Source organism: Myodes glareolus, chromosome 26, assembly GCF_982192425.1.
Source record: "Myodes glareolus chromosome 26, mMyoGla1.1, whole genome shotgun sequence".
Lineage (NCBI taxonomy): Eukaryota > Metazoa > Chordata > Mammalia > Rodentia > Cricetidae > Myodes > Myodes glareolus.
The window spans coordinates 31,354,567-31,375,679 of NC_142051.1; the positions used below are offsets into that span (position 1 = coordinate 31,354,567).

Genomic DNA, 21,113 nt, shown 5'->3' on the forward strand with positions numbered 1-21,113 from the left:
TTTCTCAACTTCTCCATATTATCTCCAAATGAAAACTCTTACAGAAAGGGGATCTATAACATAAGAAGTGTCTAACTTTGGCTGGAGATATGGCTCAGTAGTTAGGAGTACCTAGGTTCTGTTCCCAGCACCCATACCAGATGGTTCACAACCACCAGTTCACAACAGGTCAATGGGATTCAACTGCTCCCTGGCCTCCATGGGCACCTGTACACACATGGGGCACATAAACTTACACAGGCACACACACAAATCCATATAAGTAAAAAGAGAAATAAATCTTTAAAACAGAACCACTAAGTGTACAGCCAAGAATAAAAACTTAGAGGAATTCAGATGGGCAGATTAATGAAGAATGGCTAGAAAGAGTGAATAGGTGCTGAGCTTTGAATATTAGGCAAACTTAGCCTAGAAGACCTAGAGCTGTCTCAGGTCAGAAAAAGACATGTATGAAGTCACAGCAAAGGGAACAGGGAAGCAGCCAGACTATTCAGCTGTCTCCAACAGACAGTCAACAGTGCTGTGCATACAGTATGGCTCTCGACTCCAGATTATGAATCACTCCTACTGCAAGTGTACGAAGTAGTGACCCTGGTTAGAAGCATATTAAGGTTGACAGATAGACGGGTGCTTCACTAAGGTGATCTATGAAATAGAAGCAAACAATGACATCTCACAGTAAAAAAGAGAAGAAATCTCAAATGGAAGAACTGCATAAACAGTACATCCTAGAGTTCAGCGCTACCCCTTCCTCAAGCGCTTAATATTCCTAAGAACCAGATTAAACACTTTAGAAAACACTGGCTTACTTATTCGATCCAAGACCTCCAAAATAAGTTTATATGATTTAAACGGAGCTACTAAATGTTTTAGTGAAGAAATTATGTCAGATGAGGTATTTTCTAAAAAAGTCGACAACAAATTTCAGCACAAATAAGAAAGGCAGAGTAAAGCAAGGGAACTGAGAAACTTTATGAACAAGATTATTAGTCCTCGTGGCAGGAGAATGTTCTCGGTCAATAAACTGAACAGATCTACACTGCTAGCAATACAATTATTGTAAAAACTCCTTTTAAGTTAAATAGTCAAATCCTTTCTTAGGTTTACTTTTCAGAAAATATACATTTTCTTCTTAAATTCATCAGGTCTCTCCAGTAGTCATACCAGTTTTCAGTGAAGAGTATAATCTCAGATTTCACAGTTTAAGCAAGCAGTGGTCCATTCAAAATTATGCTCCTTGTCTCTAGAGGCCCGGGTGACAGTAACAATACAAAACCCGAATCCCAGAAGGTCAGAAACCACAGCATTAGAAGTTGCTATTCTTACAAGTAGCAAACAATTTCTTACCAAAGAAATAATTCAAAACATCATATATTCTTTAGTTAACATTGTTTATGGAAAAATTCAATAGACAATAGCTTTAAGAGACTATAGGGAGAAGTCTTCCCACTCTGCCAAAAATACTAATTTAGATTTCCATAATCATTAGTAAACTAGACCCCATGATTTCTAACTGTTCCCTAAGGCTCAACCAATAAGCTAAGTTTTAGAAATAAAGACAAGTTCAGTATTCTTGAGATGCGTTTTGAAATTACTTTCATCTTAATGCATGTACTATTTATTACATGGATATACATAAAGCCAAACAATAACCACATTTTAAGACTGATTTTGAACAGGAAACTTATTCAAGGCAGTTACTCCATACCGAGTATGTAACAGGATGCAGTAATTAAAGCAGCTAACCTAGCTCCACAAACTAACACCCAAGTGAAACAGCGCTAACTTTTGTCCTGGTGTACAGCTGGTAAGTTATCAATCCAGTATCATTAATATTCTTGAAAGACTATCAGCACTGACATGCTATGAGATACCTGTTTGCTAAATGAAACTCAAAAGGGTGACTTTGTCTGCTCCTTTATGCCCATCTGCTAGAAGGACGTGCCCTGTAACGATACAACAAGACAAAGACTGGTGCCTAGAGATGCAAAACCATGGAGACACAACATGAATCACTTCTACAGAAACCTGTGTTCAAATCCTTTGAAGACAGCAGACACGTAGACAGGAATATAAGGAAGAATACTGAGAGTTTACAGTGCTTAGTAAGTGGCCACAGACAGCTCTTCTGAAAGATGACTGCACATACAGATAAGAGAGGATTTTCCATCTATGGTTTTTTTTTTTTTTACAGTTGTCACAGAAACTACCCAAGCCAACAAATCACACTCTTCTACAACAGTCAAAACTATTTCCAAACATAAATTCGACTATGTCCAAATAGATCAATGGTTTCCTCCTGTATCATAAAGGATTTTTAATAATGTTACAATTTCACGTAGCATAAATTCAGTTTTATTCTTTTTCAGAATTCACACTGATAGGCCCCCCTCCCAAATCTGCTGAATCAGAACTGCAGGGGCGATGCCAAGGGACCCGAGCTTTGAGGGACTGCCCCGGGGAAACAACTAACTGTTGAGACCCATTACCTTTTCTTGTGTGAGAGAGAGTTGTAACCAGGTTTTGGATTTCATGAACTGAAATCTCCTCACTAGGGACCTATTTAAGCTTCTAAATTCCACTGCTCAACAAATTAATATTCTAAAAAAATTTAGGTAACATACCTGTGGCTGAAAAACAAGCACATAAAACATTATAGGATTCGAAAGAAGGAACTTTTCTATTTTTAACTAAATTATTGCAAAACAAAACAAGGTTACTGAAAACAGTATTTTTTTAAAAAATATATAAATTTAATATTTTACAGATGTTCATATTCATTAACTCAGTGTTAAGCAAATCAGGGTATGTATGGATCGTTTATATTACTCCAAGCATAAGCAATAATTAAACTAAAAAGCTAAGCCTAAGCAAATTTATTTTTATTATATTATTAAATTTATGCCGATCAGAAGCTGACCTTTCATAGATCATGAATATGAATATCCATACGCTCGCACAAACACACACAGGGAGTGAGAAGAGTGGTGAGCAGAGCTAGAAGAAGAGCGTCTCTGGAGAATCTGGAGTCCAGGTCTGGCTGATTTATCTGTCAGCTACGTGACACCGAACCTAGATAAATCACCTTGACTACCAGGGGGGAAAGGTACAACTCTCTATGTAACTCATTTGGAAAAATTACCCGTCATGAGAATCATGTAGCACAGTATGATAAAAACCACACTAAACAGCTATGAGTGTTCCTTAGTCAACTGTTATGGAGCACCAACAAGCATGAAACCCGAAAAGCTACTATTAGGTACCTGCTACACAACAGAGTATCAGCAGAAAAATAAAAAGTCGAAGCCACACATACAACAAAAGCTACAGAGTCAACCTTTCAGATACTGTTGAATATTGAGTAGTACTGAGGATCTCCTATGCTACAAATATTAAACGTAAGAATTCAATTTAATATTCAAGAGTTGGAAGCAGGTGACACTCTATGAGTTCAGGGCTAGCCTGGTCTATGTAGTGAGTTCCAGCCCAGCCAGGGCTACATAACAAGAATATGACATTAAAAAAAAATTCATCTATTTACCTAATGTGCCCATTCATAACAGACTTATTTCTAGTATGGTGATATTGACAGTGGATTGGCTATGGGTTATCAAAATGGTGATTTAACTTTCTTACTCTGTTTTCTGGAACAAAAAAATTAATAAAGCAGTGTATTTGGTGTGTGTTTTTAAGCACCGTTTCTAAAAGTTAAGAAACTATCACTTCTTTTAAAAAATGTTTCTTATATTTATGATTTTCCTTGTAATATTGCCTCAGAGTCTGTAAACCCCCAAACAAGCTATTAATAGCACCCTTCTATAGGACATTTACCAGAAAATCATTTTCCCTTCAACTAATCAAGTACTTTTACACAAGATGCAGGAACTTAAGTTTAAGTCTCTGCTTCCTGATCCTTACTCTTCCTGTGTTTTTATATCAATTACAAATTCCGTAAGACATGAAATGCTACTTTTAACCTTATATGTATAAAATATAAGAAAAATTGTCAAATGTTTTTGATGTTCAATATTATAAGTTTTACTATTTTTATTATTATTTATAGTTTTACTGAGTGACAAGTCCTCGTAAATCTCTTCACATAAGAGATTGTTTCATTCAAAATGAAGTTAACATGTTTGCCCATGGAAATTAGTCAACTGAATGCCCAAACGAAGGATTTTATCAAAATACATTTAACAATGTATTAATTATTCTGCATGCATCACCTTAATCACTTTAAATGTCCTAGTTTACTAGGGCCATATTCTATGGCTTTAAGGAGGCCTTGGAGCAGTGAAGGCATAAGTAATCTATCATCTCAAACGGATTTTTTGTTTAATTATAGCTTCATACTTATCTATAGCTCAACATCTAACGTTTGACAGTAGTCAGAAGAACTCACAAACGTTGAATTAAAATTTAAATGCAGATAAAACAGTAATAATAGCTTGTGGTCTGTAATTAAAATCCGTATTAGGTAATATCCATGTTAATTTACCCATTATTTAAAGGTTACATCCTTTTCTCTTGCGTTCTACGGTATACAATAAAAAAATTATCGTCTGTCTAAAGAGATAGTGCACCTTAAACTTTGGATCTGAGAAGGGAGAGAGCGACGCAGAGCGGACAGGGAAATCTCATCAGCTCGGCTGTCGCTACAGCATCTCTCTCCCTGAAGCCTGAAAAAGTCCATTTATTTTCATATGAGATGCATCTGAGAGGAGCCGTACACAGAATCCACGTTTTCCAACATGGTCTTGATTAAACTTTGAATGTAAGTACTTAAAGCAAGTAATTATAAGCACCCGGTAAAACCATGAAAGGCAGGTAAACCATGATAACGAAGGAAAAAGAATTAATATATCGTAGCCGGGCCAGAAAAATAATTTTACCACGTTTTTGGTCTTTATTTTAGAACCTGTTTATAGCTCAGCAGTTAAAAAAAAAAAAAAGGAGTAGTAAAAGTACTACCATGCTGGTAGGTACTGGAATTTGCTGGAATGTCTAAACACAGTGGAAAACACTGCTGCATTCCCTCCTTCCCTCAGTCCTTAGTCGGTCCAGATCATCAATATCCTCTTATTCTATTATCGACATGAGTCAAAACCAGTTCCTCACCTCATCTCAGAAGGCTACGTAAGGTCTCAAGCTTCATCTAAAAACAAAACACCGAAGTTTCCCCACACACTTGCTGAAATGCCTCTCAAGATCTAGAAACTAGAGGATACAGAGAAATGAAAAGTCCCCTTCCCTCTAAATGGACGCAGCAAAGACAACTGCGGTGAGCAGGCATACTCTTCATTTTCACCGTTTGATGGGAGTGGGGGGGGGGACAACAAAAATTTAAATCAAAGGTGGCGCTCTGTCCTCATCTCACCCGAATGTGACTCACTTTTGCAGACTATATGGTAGAAAATAACAGTTACTTTTCAAAGATCTTTGCAGTTACACCCAAGCCAAAATCAGGGCAGAGATCCACCCTTAATGACAGCAATTTAACTGTCTTATCCAAAGCAAGGTAAAAACTAAAACAGCTCCCTAAAAACACGGCTTAAAAGGCCCATTTCATACACTAAAAAAACCTCCCAATAAGAAAAAAAAAGATTTCTATTTACTTCAAATTTGAACTCACCAGGAGGGGGAAAAAAAGAGGGGTTGGGATGGTGGTGCCAAATGAAGCACCCAAGTACAAAAGGCAGATTTTCCTCCTCCAATCCCTCTTTAATTCCCCCATCCATCCCTGCCACACACAAGGACAGGAGTCTCCCTAGGGAAGGCTGGTGGCAGAGCAAGTCAAGGCTCTCCACTCACTCGCATGGGCCACCATCCAAAGGGATGCCCTAAGAGCGCTTTCACAAACCAGGCCCTTACAAGTACTTATTATTATAAAATACACCTACGCTGAGCAAGAACCTTATTTTAAAGTAAAGACTGTCCTCAGGTGGGGGAGGTGAAACACAACAAAGCCTTCCATGTTGAAAGGCAGACAGTCCAGGACGTGCATATACCTACACACGTATGAAAACAAAAAAAGCCATATAACTAATTTATCAGGAACAGCAATCGATACCAACAGGAGCCATTAGATTATTAATAAACCCAGAAAAGTAACATGCATAGCAGCCAAAGGTGGCTGTCTGCAGCGCTCCAGCCCACAGGAAGGGAGAAAAAAAATCAGCCCACCGAGGAGGAGGATAGCGTCCTTGGCGGTCCTGCAGACCCCTCTACCCACGCTGGGCAGTCCCAGCTCTCCTTTGGGTCCTCCTTCGGGGTCCTCTCACCTCAAAAGCAAAAGCACTCTCTCTCAATGCTAGAGTCCCGCAGTAAACTGGTGAACGAAATGCGCACAGAGACCAACCCAGGCAGAGACTGAAGCGCAGACCCAGGGGTCGCTAACTAGCTAAGCCACAAAATTCTCTTGCAAGATGGAACAGAGAGGAACCCCCCGCCCTCTCCGCCCGCCCCCCCCCCCCCGCAATTGGAATGCCACCCTCCTTCTTACTGACCCTTTCCGGGGACCTGAGGACAGCGCAGATAATATTATTTTTTCTTTTAAACTAAGTACATAAACACGAATCGGAAGCAAGCGTGAACATCCTGGGGGGGCCAGACACAAGACCTGAACAGAGAGTCAGGGCGGCTCTCCAACTCCCCGGGAGTCACCGTCCTGTCTGACACGCATCTATCACAGCACCCCCTCCGGGAGGCCGACGCACGAACCCTCCCTCACCTTGAGCCGGCAGCACCTCTCGGGGGCCCAAGGCAGGGATTAAATGGGTGACCCTCCCGGGGCGCGGGGAGAGGGAGTGCCGGGCTCGGCTGCCCTCAAGGTCACCACCCACACGCCGGGGTGGGGGCGCCCGGTGTTCGGATGGGCTGTGGCGGCAGTACAGGCAGCCCCGCCAAGTAGGAGAGGCGCGGGTGTAGCCGAGGAGCCACCGACCGGGACGGCGACTCCGAGCTGGAGCCGGCGCCGGGGCGCGCGGGGAGGAAGCCTTCTCACCTTTACGGTACCCCTAGCAGGAGAGCGAACCCCGGCGGCTCTGCCAACTTCGCGGGGACCCGTCGCGCTCCACCCCGCGCCCAGCTGTCAGGACCCCCGCCGCGCCCTGCGCGCTCCGCCCGGCCTCCCCCGCAGGTGGCCGCCCCCGCCGCGGGCGGCCACCGGCCGCCACTCACCTCGCCCGCAGCGGGAACCATTTTTCCGAGGGAAGAATCAAGGAAGGCTAGGCGGGAGGGGTGGGGGGGGGGGAACCGGGGATGGCGGCGTAGGGGTCTCGGGACGTGCCCGCAAGCCGGCTCGCTGGACTCGGGGCGCCACGCGGAGGTGCGGCTGCACCTCGGGGGACGAGGCGGCCGCCGCGGAGCCCAGAGCCTCGGCGTCCACCAGCCGGGGCTCCCTACTCACGCTGCACCGCGAGGAGGCGGCGGCGGAGGAGGAGGAGGAGGAGGCGGCGCCCGGCCGGCCCCCGCCCAGAGCCCGGCGGTCGCCGAGTGGCCGCTCGCGTCCCCGCAGGACCCGCCTCCTCGGCTCCGCAAAGCCGCGCTCAGGGCGCGCCGCGCTCGGCACGGCACCTCTGCCGGCCCCGCGCAGTCGTCCGCTGCAGCAGCGGGCGGGGTGCAGTCCGGGGCGGGGTCCGGGGTTGTGTGTGTGTGTGTGTGGGAGAACACACCGGGAAGCGGACGGCCGAGCACGAGGGGCTGCGATCAGCTCCGGGGCCCGTGTGCACCGGGGGGGACCCGCGGGGGACCCGTCCGAGTAGGCAGAGGGGGTGGAGGACGCTCACCCGTTCCGGTCCGACGCTCCCTTCTTCTTCTCCACACCTCCACGCCTCCCGCTCCACGCTGGCGGCGCAGCTGCCTCCCGCTGCCTCTGCCACCGCCGCCGATGCTCGCGCGGCCACAGCTGCCGCCTTGGCTGGGCGCGGTCACGTGACGCGGCCCGCGGGGAGCCTGAGGGCGGGCGGACGGGCGCGCGCACACGAGCGAAGGTTAGCGCGGCTCGGAGCGACCGGGACTGGGCGCTTCACCGTGAGGGCGTTTAAGGGGAGGATCCGGCGAGCGCGTCCCCGGGTTGGCGGAGCGCGCGCCCGGAGACCAGAACTTGGCAGCGCGCGGGGCCGAAAGGGTGGCCGGAGTGCAGGGCGGGCGACTCGCGCCTCCGCGGCGCCCCTCCCTCGCTCCCTCTTCCTTTTCCCTGTGCGCGCCGGGGCTGGCGGCTGTCCCCGCCCCCTCCTGCGCTCCTCTTCCCTCCTGCGGCGGCCTCTGATTGGCCGGAGGCCTCTGACGTCTGTGTTTCCATGACGTGTCGGCCCGAGGGAGGGGCGCCTGGAGGGGGGGTGGCGGGGGAGGAGGGGGCGGTGACTCCGTCAGTCACCGGCGCTTCCTAGGCGCGCGGCCGGGCGGCACCCGCAACGTGTGGAGGCCGGAGAGTGATGACTGTCGCTGCAGCGAGACGACCTTCCCTGGGGTCCCCGCTCGAGCCGCCCGTACCTCTCCCCCGCCCCACACCGGGGTGGGAGGCGAAGCCGGGTCAGCGGACCGGAGAGCGGCCCCGCGCGGCTCGGCGCCCACTCCCTTAGCGGACCTGTCTCCCGTCCCGGACAGTGACGCACTCGCGCGACAGCCCCAAGTGCCTCACCCTTCGGGACCGGAGCCCACTGTCCCCGTGGGCGCGCTGGCCCGGTCGGCCGGCGGACACCGGGGATCCCCTCAGCAGCGCTCAAACGGTGTCCGCGGGCCGGTCCAAACAGGCCTCGCACGGTTCGCGCTTCAAGTCCTCTCGTTTCGCTCTTAGGTTTGCTCTTTTGAAAAATCTTGTTCTACCTGTGGCAAGCTCGTGGGTCTTTAATTCATAGGATCCCAACCCTTCCCTCCTCTTCCTTGAGGAGAAAGAAACGGAAAGAAAAAAAAAATCAGATCGAGTCATGTTCAGTGTTGCGATGGTAAAAGGTAGCCGACTCTGGCCCAACCTTTCGAACATGTTGCCGTGAAAAAGAAAACCGCTCGTTAGTGCATCTACTTTTAGAAAAGGGTTTTCTTGACTGTATCCACATATTTAGAGGAGGATATTCTGCCCCATCCCTGTCTAATCGCCTCTGCTTTAACTAAAGGTCCCCGGGTTGATCGTTCAGACCTTATCAGTGTTATTTTCAGTATCACTTAGCCAGGAAAAGGAAAAAAAAAAAAGTTCTGTAGTGTTTTTTGTTCAACCCCTGAAATGGAAGAGTTAATGGCTGCAGCCTTCTCGAAAGCACGGGGTAAAGACAAGTACTGCATCATGAATGTTCACTCTTTGATAGCCTTGTTTCAAAATATGTAAAGGCTTGAAAACAAAATGCTTGAGTTTAAAAGCAGAATTTCCACGCTAAAACTGTTGAAAAAATGCATTTTTCCATTTATATCTTTCACCAGGCTAGACATTACCAGCCCTCTGAGCTGTGCCCTCGACATGTAAAACCAGCACTGGACATTTCTTTCCTCTCTGTTTCATCACAGAGAATTGGTTGGTGTGGTACAATAAATAGCCCTTCCTGATACTACTTCAAATCTACAAATAGAAAAGCAAATTAATTAAATTTCACTTAGGTAATTTCCAGTAGTCTCTCGCCCTGAAATACCTTTCAGAAAAGCTCAGACACATTTATGAACCGTTGGCTGTTTCCCAACTTTCCTCCAAGGAAGTCCCCATAGAAAATTAAATTAGGCATTCTACTTTAATCAAGAATTTGACTTTAAAGTAATAAATGAATCACTGTATGCTACACTAGCAAAACTGATACTAGGTTAAACTAGAATCTGTTCACTTTATGGATTTGTTGAAGTTCTAAATCATAAAATGCATGTTTTTGAAGTATATGTTCATGAAAAATCACTGAGCATCCTTATTATAGAACATTATTGCAATGAAATTTTTATTTGAGTATACAGATGTGCCCACAAGTGAAAACATATACGTCTTTGAACACAGTTGTATACACTTCAATAAACATGAATCGCATACATGATAAATTTACTCTCATATAGTCAATGTAATGGTAGTGTTTATTTGATTTGTATGTTTCATTCTCTCAGATAAAAAAATTAAAGCTAAAAGCAATATAGAAGCAACTGCACATTAAGAAATTCAATTTTTTTCCTCCCACGGAGCTTCATCCTGAAATCTCCCAGATGACATACTTTTCAATGTAAAAAAATGCTGAATTGCTTTATTAGGGTTTTTCGTTTTTCTTCTGGTTAAAGAGCTAGAACCAGGACCTCATGGACAAGCAAGTCCCCCGGCACTGGACTAGAGTTCAGTCGTGAGAATTATTTCTTAGAAGGCATTGGGCCACCTGAAATCAGCAATGCCCTTGTGTATTATATGAGCATTTCATCTTCATCTTAGAACTAATTTATTTCATGAATTTAATTGAACTGGAAGTGTATTAGTATATAATAGGAACAATGCAATACAATTCTCTACTAAATAACATTACAGTTTTGTAAATATGTTTTTTTTAATTACCAAATATATAAGCTCCAGAAAAGTTACTGTTTTGGATGCCATGTTGAAAACTAGGCAGTTTTAATAGGTGCATTCCTTTCATTCCTTTAATGGTATAATTGCATTGACATCTTTACCGGTAAATTGTTTCGATCTTTATAACCCATGCGGAAGCTCCTCCATGTAACCAAATGTGAAAAGGAACATTAGGCTCTTTATTTTTTTTAAGGAATCCCAGCCTAGCATGATTTCACACTTTCTCCACCACAGCACTCAGGAGGATGGAGAATTCCAGGCCAATCTGTCCAACATTGTGAGGTCCAGGCCAGTATTGTAATACATAGCAAGACCCTGTCCTTAAATAAAATATGTGTTAAGTGATAGAGCAAAATTAAGACACCAACAGTAGTGTGTTTTTAAAACAAGATAGATTCCTTAAATGGACTTTTATATGTGAATATGTCAGTCCTGATTGTAACAGAACTGGCAGGTGGAGAGAGGGAGTGAGGTGGGGGGATATCAAACACTTCATAAAATATAATTATGTATGTTCTCAAATTTCCATTATTCTGGAGATAGAGACGTTCCTTAGCTGAAAACCCACATAAAACTTATTTATTAGTAACAAATTAGTTATACTTGCCGAGTTAAATGGAGTACAATTACAAGTAAGCCTAAAATAAGAATCTTTAAGTCACAGAATAGAACACTTTTATGTATGAAAAATGCAAAACAGTTCGAAGACATTTGCTGGGACTTATTTAGTGCCTACATACTTCTAGGAGTAAGCTGTTTGTCCCACTCCAAATACTGTATAATTTAGGCATATGGTGGTGACCCCCAAATATACATTCCAACAAATAAAGAGATTATACCTAAATGCTGAGGAAGATTTCTCATGAAAGACTTAAATCTGTCTTATACCATAGGAGACACACATAATTTAATAGAAAGGAATATGCACGGTAAAAATGCTAGGGACGGTACCTGGGAATGAACAAATTTACCACAGTTGCTATCCTTGCCCTTCCTTCTTCAAGCATATACTGATGGTCTTGGAGAGTCCTCCCTTCCCTTAATTAGAATGCATTGCTTTCCTATTTACTAATGCTGAATTGTGATATACCACAATGCTATTATAAAGTTTGGGTGAACTATCTACATAAAGTTTTAACCCAGTTTTTGCTTCTTTTCTCTTGTTTGTCCTCCCTCCTTCACTCCTTCCCTCCCTCCCTTCCTTCCTTCTTTCCTTTCCTTCTTTAAAACGTTCTCATTCTATAACCCAGGCTGGCCCAGAACTTATATGTAGCCCAGACTTGCTTTGAATTTCTGCTTTTCTTCCTTCTGCCTTCTCAGTCTCAGGTGTGTACCACTGTTTATTTTTGTTTTTTTTTCTTGTGTGTGTGTCTGTGTTTCATTTGTTTTTGTTTGTTTGTTTTTCCCCAGCAATGCTGAAGTATGCATGGGCAGCCCGTATATGGCGGTTCTGTTGAACTTGTCCATATTGGGTTTCATGGTCTAAGTTGATGAGGACGACTGACCTGGTCTCTTCCTCTAGAAGGCACCAGATCTCATTAGAGATGGTTGTGAGTCACTAAGTGGTTGCTGAGAATTGAACTCAGGACCTTTGGAAGAGCAGGCAGTGCTCTTAACCGCTGAGCCATTGTGTTCCACTGTATTCATCCAAAATAGAGTATCCAGTTTATAACATATGCTCAATAAGGGCCATTGCTCAGAAATACTCCCATTTTACTTATTACAAGGTAAATGTATTACGAAAATGCACATTTAATTTGTTTAGTTAGATAGATTATAACCATAGAACGGAAAGACTTACTTGTGAAAAAGACTTTATCTGTGGTCCTCTTTAAATCATAGCACACTTAACTGCATCACTGCTTCATGCTTCATTTCACTGATATGGTCTAAGCCTTCTCTAGAAAAAAAAAGAAAGAAGAAAAAGCCCTTAAATCATGAGACATGCCTTTGGCTACATTTAACCAAAAAGTGGACTCACAGTGGCTTTTATAAATACAGGTTATGTTAATTTACACTGCTATAGAAAATACAAAGGAGAGAACACATAGGAAAAGCTATTTTACCCTGTGCTTTCAGCTGATACTCAATCGTCTCCCTTGCTTTATTAGTGGATCTTAACTATCCTAATGCTGTGACCCTTTATTAAAGTTCCTCGTGTTATGGTGACCCCCCCAACCATAAAATTATTTCATTGCTACTTCACAACTGTAATGTTGCTACTGTTATAAGTCATAATGTAAATGTCTGATATGTAGGCTGTATGATATGCAACCCCAATGGGGTCGTGACCCATAGGCTGGGAACCATTGTTATAGGCTGCCTTGACACCAAGCATCCTACTGGGAAGTCTGTGCTGGAGTCAAGCTCCTTGCTTCTTGGTGGCTGGGACAGAAGTAGCGTAGAATGGAAGGAAGGGAAGGGAGAGTAGGGAGAGAGAGGACAGGAACCAAGATAGAGCCTTCAGGGATATTCTGCTCTCCCAGTGACCTACTCCAGGGAGGCCCTCCTTCTTTATAGACCAGTCAACTACAGATTCATCAATGGATTCATTCACTGGTGAACCAAGAACACTCATGATTTAAGCATCCTTGAACTGTGTTACAGGACCAAGCCTTCAGCATGTGAACCTTCGGCATGAAGCATGTTCCCCGCCAGAACAGATGCCAGTCCCACTTCGGAAGCTCAGAGCAGGTGGTGGTGTGGAGTCAGCTGCTGAGCATGGCCATCCAGGATTCAGGTTCACGACTTTCTGCCCCATCATTTTAGAAACTGTCTGTCACTAGAATAGCCAGCAGGATTTTTTTTCCCATGTTGATATCAGATTCTAGTTGTTTTTGTCTGTTAGCTTGTTTTCCATGTATTTTTTTTACTTTGTTGTTCTTTGTTGGAACATCTCCTTTCAAGAACCACAGTGAAGAATTACCCTGGTAAGCAATGCAGATTTCTGGGCCAGAACTTCTGATTGAGTCTCTGAAGTAGACACTCCCTTTATCTGGTTCTTGTGTGGAATGTTCTTTTCTTACTCTGCCATTACATTATTTTAGTGTGTGTGTGTGTGTGTGTGTGTGTGTGTGTGTATGCATGCGTGTGTGTGTTTTGGAGCATGTGTGTGAGACTTCACATCCACATGAATATAGAAGTTAGAGGGGAGTGTTGTCTAACCTCAAGGGGCCATCCACTTTGTTTTTTGAGACAGGGTCTCCCAGTAGTCTGGAAGTTGTCCTTTAAGCTAGACTGACTGGCCCGGGTTCCACCTGTCTCTTCCTCCCCAGGGCTGGGATTGCAAACATATGCCGCCGTGTCTGGTTTTTCCATGTGCATGTTGGGAACGGACTCAGATTCTTATGAATGCTAAGCACTTTATTCAGTGGGGTGTTTCCAGTCCTGTGGTTTTTTTTTTTTGATTGTTCTTTTTATTCACCCTACCTATTACTTCCTAATATTACTTCCTAATAGGTAGGTGAATAAAATAGACTTACTCTTCAGCATTTTTTTATCTTCACGGTATGAGCGTTTTTGTGACTTCAGCTCCTTGATGACAGGGGTAATGCTGTTTTATTTAGTAAGTATTTATTGAGCCTGACAAATGTCCTCTGAGGTCACTAAGGTAGGAACACAAGAAAGATTCTATTTGAGAGACATTAGTATCAGGGTAATAATAGTTCATCTAGTCATTAGCACAAAGAAACTTTTATTAAGCACTTACTCCATGGCAGGCCTAGGAGTATTTGGCACCAAGTAAATGTCAATTCATTTAGCTCAAATGAATGAACAAGAAACGAAGTACCATTTTTTCTGATGATGAAGTCTAAGTTTACGAACATAACCTGATTTTGTTCTTAGCCTGTGTGGGAACCTTGAGGGTCAGCTTTTCTTCTTCCACATAGAAATGATAGCAAGAAAGCAATCAGCCAGTCACCAAAAACAAGGCACCGAAAGCTGCTTAGCTGATCCATGTGTCTCGGTATCTGTGGAACAGGGGACCTGAGAAGAATGTTGATAAATGTGGGGATGTAAGTGGGGTAGAGGAATATATCTAGGAAATAGAGAACATGAAGGAAGACTAAAAACTGATGTACAGAGGGAAAATGAGGCAAGCAAACAAAAACTGATCTTGCTGTTCCTTACATACCAGTTAAGGCCCTCAGCCTGGAGGAAGTAAAACTAAAGACTGAGATGGAGAGATTGAAAGAATTAAAATATGGTTAAAGAATAAGTAAAAGGTATATTTTCCAAGGCTAGGTAAGTTTAGAATAGTTTTACAGCAATGTGAATTTGCATGACATTTTGTCAGAACTCAGATGATCTTTTTTTTTTTTTTTTTTAACCTGTTTGGCTTTGCCATGTAGAGTCAATACGGACATATGTTGGGGAATATTATTTTCAGGTGTGTGACTTTTGTTTACTCTGCATTTGTTTAACTCTGTGAAGCTGTGCTACTGTGCCTGTCTAAAACACCTGAGGGTCCTAATAAAGAGATGAATGGCCAATAGTGAAGTAGGAGAAAGAATGGGGGGACTGGCAGGTAGAGAGAATGAATAGAAGGGGCAACCTGAGAGGAGGTGGATATCAGGGGGCCAGCCTCTCAGCCAGTCATGGAGTAAGAAGGGAAAAAAAGATATACAGAAATAGAGAAAGATAAAAGCCCAGTGGCAAAAGGTAGTTGGGATAATTTAAGATGAGAGCTCACCAAGGCCAGCTGGACTGGGACTGAACGAGCATGTGATCAAACCGGATTCTCTGAATGTGGCCGACATGGGGGCTGACTGAGAAGCCATTTACAATGGCACTGGGTCTTGTTTCGTCTGCATGTACTGGCTGTTTGGGATCCTAGTCTGTTTGGATGCTCACCTTCCTAGACCTGGAGGGAGGGGGGAGGAACCTGAACTTCCCACAGGGCAGGAAACCCTGACTGCTCTTTGGACTGGAGAGGGAGGAGAAGAGGGGGGGGAGGAGAGGGAGTGGGGGGAATGGGAGGGTATAGGGAGGAGGGGAGGAAGTGGAAATTTTTATAAACAAACAAACAAATAAATTAATTAATTAAAAAAAAGAAAAGCAAGGAACAAGCATGCCTTCATGCCTTTTCATCACAGGGCTTTCATTGGTAAAAGTGAGTGTGAAGAGAATCTCTCTCTCCCTTGTGAGTACACTGTTCTTCTCGGGTTAAGCACCCACCATTACAACCTCACTTCGCTTTAGTTCCTTGTCTAAAGGCTCCTTCTTCGTACAGGCCCATTGAGCGTTAGAATTTCAGCATATGAATGCTCAGGAACACAGCTCAGTTGATAGATTCATTTTTGGTAAGAAGTTTTTCAAGTTCACATATGAAGCCTCCTCAGATCTGCTGCGTTATGTAACTCTGCTCCTCAAATGATGGTGGGCGGTGCATATAAATGGTACTGAGAGTGTCGGAAACAATACTGATAGGAAACTGTAAAGACACAAGAAATTTGTAAGTCTGGAGATGGGAGAACTCAGTGCTAGAGGAACAAGCAACCATAAGGAGCTGTTAGTTCAGGGAATTATTTAACCTGGAGATGAGTCAGATACATACAATCCCAGAACTGTACTGATAACTTCTACCAGGGTATGACTGAAGCAGCAAAGTGGGTGCAAGTGGTCTGTCTGCATGCTGTGCCCCCATAAAATTCATGCCAAAATTCTAGTCCCCTAAACTGATCAAATAGTGAGAATCCTGAAGAACCTTCAGGAGTAGAACTATTTTGCTCATAAAATAGACCCGAAGTTTTACTCTGTTCCCTACCATCTCAGGACACAGAAGATATAGTTTATGAGCTAGGAAACTGGTCCTCACCGGATGCTAAGCCCCTTCTACCTTAATTTTGGATCTCCCGGCCTCCAGAGCTATATAAATAAGCACAAGTTGTTTACAAAATATTGAGTCTATGATATTATGGTAGCATTCTACATGGGCTACAATGCCATGTAAAGTTAGAATCCTGTATCCCTGTGTCTCACAATAGAGTGCTGGTACTAGTTCCTCGCAATTCACTTATGCCAGGTAAAAGCATCAGGGAGGCATAATTTCTTCCCAGAATTGTTAAAAAAAAAAAAAGGTACCAGTGGTGCAAGACATTAAAGAAAACCACCCTACACGCGGCACTAAGAAGCCACATGACACAAAAGAGAGAGGGACCTCGTTGCAGCAACTACAAATGGGAAAAAAGACCAAAGACAATTACCTGATGGCTAACTTTGTTTTAACAACAACATGGGTGGAAAGATAAAGGACGTTTTCTTCAGAGTCCTTGAGGAAATAACTCTCCTAAATTTCCATGTTTAGGTAAAACGCTGTAATGCTGCCTCTCTCCTGAGAGAGCCATTCGTACTCAAACATGAGAGGCTTCTGCATAGTCAACACGTCAGGAATAATGAGAAGTGGAGAAGGATGCCAGCGTGAGAGAGACATAACTAAAGAGTTGACGAAAAGCCCGTGAATGGCTCGCCAGAGATGCCAGGTTCTCTGCTGGACAACTTGGAGTGTCCTTATCAGAAGATTGCAAAGAGCTGGGCCTGGAGGAACAAGAGGTTGGTAGAAAGCTTATCGCTCACGATAAGAAACAGCAGTCTGCCCGTGCCCTCCCCAAAACTCCCACATTCACCTTTATGAGTGCTTGGATGTCTGCCACTCTGAAGGCTTCCACAGCCAGCCAGAGGGGATGGCAAATGGAGCCTAGCCAAGAAGAGAGACATGGTGCTTTCTCTTCATCTGCTCTTGTCCCCAGCAGAGCTATGTCTTTGAGAAATGAAAGAGAAAGAGAATGGATGTAGAAAGACTGAACAAGCTCTTCCCCAGTACACCGGATAGTGATGGGCAAAGAAAAACCTTTGATTCCAATGATCTTACAGTTTCCTTGCTGAAAACACACAGAAGGTAAAAGACTCACTTTCAGGTATTGATGAACAGGCAGGGGAGGCTCCCTCAGCCTATGGCTCAACTGCTGAAATTGTTCTTTCAGCAAAATACTTCAGTTCTCTTGAGGCACATGCATTTAGAATAAGAATATGGGAGTAGACTGGATGAGATCTACCTACTGCAAATCAGGTTCCTGAAAACAGCTTGGGTAGCCTCATCAGTACCCACAGAAAGCTGGACTGACAAGGGGTGTCTTTGAGCCAAACAAGAAAAGAACAACCCCCTTAAAATCGTGTGGATAAAATCCCGAACGCTTATCACCGTGAAAACCTAGCAGCAGCAGGGGCCAGTCAGATGTGTGTTCCTGTCTACTTGGGAGATCCAGAAATGCTGAGTTCTTTAGAAATCTCCCTTCTGGTAATGGTGAGACCACTGGGTACAGCATGTCACACACTCATTGCTTCCCACCTCTTCAGCCCTGACTGTTGTGACTTGGTGGGTTCTAGACCATTTGGGGCCTGCTGGGCTTGTGCTTTTTTTTTCCCCCTTTGGGACCTGGAGTCCTTGGGGTTTACGCTGTGTGCCTTGAACTCCAGCAGCTGTGTTCTTTCCGTCTTCTTTCTATGCAGTTTCTGATGCAGAGATTTCATTCTCACATGTGTTTCTGCTCACATCCTGCGTGTTTGCCGCTTAGCCTGTGATCTCTCTAGTCCTTTGGAAACTTGAACTATACCTGTCTCTGGAAGGTGCTCGAATGGCTGACTACTGGCCTGCCAAGACTCTGGACTCTTTTGTACATTTTTAGCTTTCCAAGTTCCAAATTCTAGATGCCTTTTCATGCGTTGCTGCCATTAATCACAGTGTGTTTTTATTCCTAAAAGCCATGGGTTATTATGCAGAAATCCAAGTGCCGAGGTTTAGAGAGCTCCTTTTGAGTTGCTAATTAGGTAGCCCCCCCACAAAACAGTACAAACTATTGCAACCCCGCTTGGTTTTCCATCAGAAATAATTGATAAGACTGTATGACTTTGTTGCAAAATACAGTGAAACCAAGCTGGAAGTGAACTACAAGTTCCCTTCTTGGTGGTTGTTTTCCGTAGTGCTAGATGGTGCTAAGCAAACTGTTAGAGGAGAAAAGGTGACCCCTATCTTACCCAGTGTGAACCCTATGAACTATAACAACCTGCCAGAGAAAAGGAACTCTCTGGTGCAATACTGGTACAGCTTCTTCGGGGGTAACCAACCACTCTCTGCTTGGATTTGACACTCTCTCTGCATAAGGGAATTCATGCTTGACACTACAGATTCATTTCTGAAGTGGTCACTGGGGTATGGCTGTGACAGACCTGACTATGTTGTTTTGGGGAGAATTATGGAAGGACTTTGGAATTTTGGACTAGAGAATTCATTGAGTGTTGAGCAATTAGTGGGCTGTTTTGTAGGAGCTTGGAAGATGGGAGCATTGAGGGCAATACAGAAGATGAAAGCCTGGCTTCTGAAGTTTCAGAGGGAGGTTTAAAGACTGTGTCAGAGCTATCTGTTACTTTGAATTAATATTCTGTGGCTCTGCTTAGTTGCGGCTGAAGAATCAGCTGTAATCTACAAGATATCACAACTACTAATGTAAAATCTTTGCTTTGCTGAGATACTCGATGCTGGTTGGCTAGAGCTGAGAAATTAATAGTGATTAAGAAGAGACCATTGTTGTTGAGGTGAAATCTTCAGGAAAGTGTTTCCTGAGACTATGTAGGAGCTGTGTTCCACAGACAGCCAAGATTATACTTCAAGCTGGCACCTGAACTTGGTAGTGTAAGAGTGACCCAGGTGGTACTGGTTTTGAAGGTCATGGAGAACAGCTCAGGCTTGGCACTGTGAGGGGCCAAGAGAGGACCATTGTTGAAGATGCAGCCTCAGTGGCCGTTGAAGGCACAGGATTGAAGGGATCATAGAGAAAATGAAAGAACCTATGAGAGGCTAGTGGTGAAAGTGTGGCCCAGTTTCAACAGAGGTCCCCAGCATGTAGAAGATGCTAGTTCCATAGGATGGCCACCAAGAACAGTAGCAGTGGTGGAGTGGAGCCAGCCAGGGCCTAGAAGACAGACTGTGTGCACTGCAGAGGCTGGAGCCGAAGAAGTGACCCGAGCCTCTTGAAGGAACCCAGGAGATGGTGAGTAAATTCCAGGTGTTAGACACTGAGTTATTTACACTTTTGGAGTTTGGTTTTGTTTTGCTTTGATCGTGACTTTGCCCTGGTTCTTCCCTCTTGAAGTAAGAAAGTATTTCATGTATTTTTGATTTTACAGGACCCCACAGTTGAGAGACTTTGAATTTTAAAACACTTTGGATTTAAAAAAAGATTGGCTATTTTAAAGAGACTGAACTTTCAGTGTGTTTGAATTTGTAAAGACTGTGAGACTTTAAAAAGTTATTTATATTTTTAATGTAGACTCTTGGGAATGAATGAGAAAGAAAGGACTGTGGCTTAATGGTGATGTGTTTGGTGTCAAGTTGATGGGGGTCAGTTGTACTGAATAGTTTTTTGTCAACTTGACACAAGTTAAAACCATCTGGGAGGAGGGAACCTCAATGAAGAAAATGCCTCCATAAGAAGGGGCTGTAGGCAGGGCCCTAAGGCATTTTCTTAATTGATGATTGATGGAAGAGGTTCAGCCTATTGTGGGTGGTGCCATTCCTGGGCTGGTGGTCCTGGGCTCTAGAAGAAAGCAGGTTAAATAAGCCATGAGGAGCAAGTCAGTAAGCAGTAAGCTCCTCCACGGCTTCTGCATCAACTCCTGCCTCTAGATTCCTGGAGCTCCTGTCCTGACTTCCTTCAATGATGGACTGTGTTGTGGAAGTGTAAGTCAAATAAACCTTTTCCTCCCCAACTTTCTTTTGGTCATAGCATTTCATCACAACAATATTATATGTGTGTGTGTGTGTGTGTGTGTGTGTGTATGTAATACAGTGCGTATATATGTAACTTTTTTCTTAGTATTTTCCAAATTAGACACTTAGCATTAGATTTTTATTAGTAAAACATCCAAAAAGTCAGTTATGATGCCACATGCCTATAATCCCAACACACGGGAAATGGAGACAGGACAATCAAAAGTTCAAGACTGTCCTTGGCTATACAGTGAGTTCAGGACCTGTCTCAAAAAATAGATGTTGATAGTTACCTGCATGTATTTATATCTTTTGCTAGTTCAAATAATATAAATACATGACATGTGAAAGATTTTTCTTTTTCTTTCTTTCTTTCTTTTTTCTTTCTTTCTTCTCTGTGTAACAACTATAGCTGTTGTGGAACTAGCTCTGGAGACCAGGCTGGCCTCCAATTCACAGAGATCTGCCTGCCTTGGCCTCCCAAGTGCTGGGATTAAAGGCATGCGCCACCACAGCCTGTCAAGAGAAAGATTTCTATAGTCATCTGTAGCATGAGGGCCGGCCTGTTGGGGTATCTGTCCCCGCCCGGTACCCCACAGCCGGCAAGTCCCCAAGAAAATCACAGACGGGACTCCATAAGATTATAAACTGATTGGCCCATTAGGTCAGGCTACTTATTAGTTCTTATAACTTATGTTACCCCATTATCCTTATCTACGTTAGCCACACGGCTCAGTACCTTTCTCAGCTGGGCAGCTTACATCTTTCCTCTCCAGTGGTCTGGGGAGAACTGGCAGAGGAACCTTCCTGCTTCCCAGAATTCTC

At 43.9% G+C, this 21,113-nt stretch overlaps 1 protein-coding gene and 1 long non-coding RNA gene across 4 annotated transcripts in view; one reads left to right on the top strand and one right to left on the bottom strand.

Moving 5' to 3' along the window:
- Atp2b1 (ATPase plasma membrane Ca2+ transporting 1) overlaps positions 1–7,935 on the bottom strand; it is a 105,603-nt gene extending 97,668 nt beyond the window's left edge. For all 3 annotated transcript variants that reach the window (XM_087902002.1, XM_087902001.1, XM_087902003.1), the window contains exon 1: positions 7,788–7,935. The gene's annotated coding sequence lies outside the window, so the exon portion shown is untranslated. The remainder of the gene's footprint in view (positions 1–7,787) is intronic.
- Positions 7,936–8,414: 479 nt separating this feature from the next.
- LOC125389996 (uncharacterized) lies at positions 8,415–20,287 on the top strand. The gene is made up of 3 exons (XR_007228600.3): positions 8,415–8,797; positions 13,130–13,262; positions 16,830–20,287. It is a non-coding gene; the product is annotated as an uncharacterized LOC125389996 (long non-coding RNA).
- The last annotated feature ends 826 nt before the right edge of the window (positions 20,288–21,113 follow it).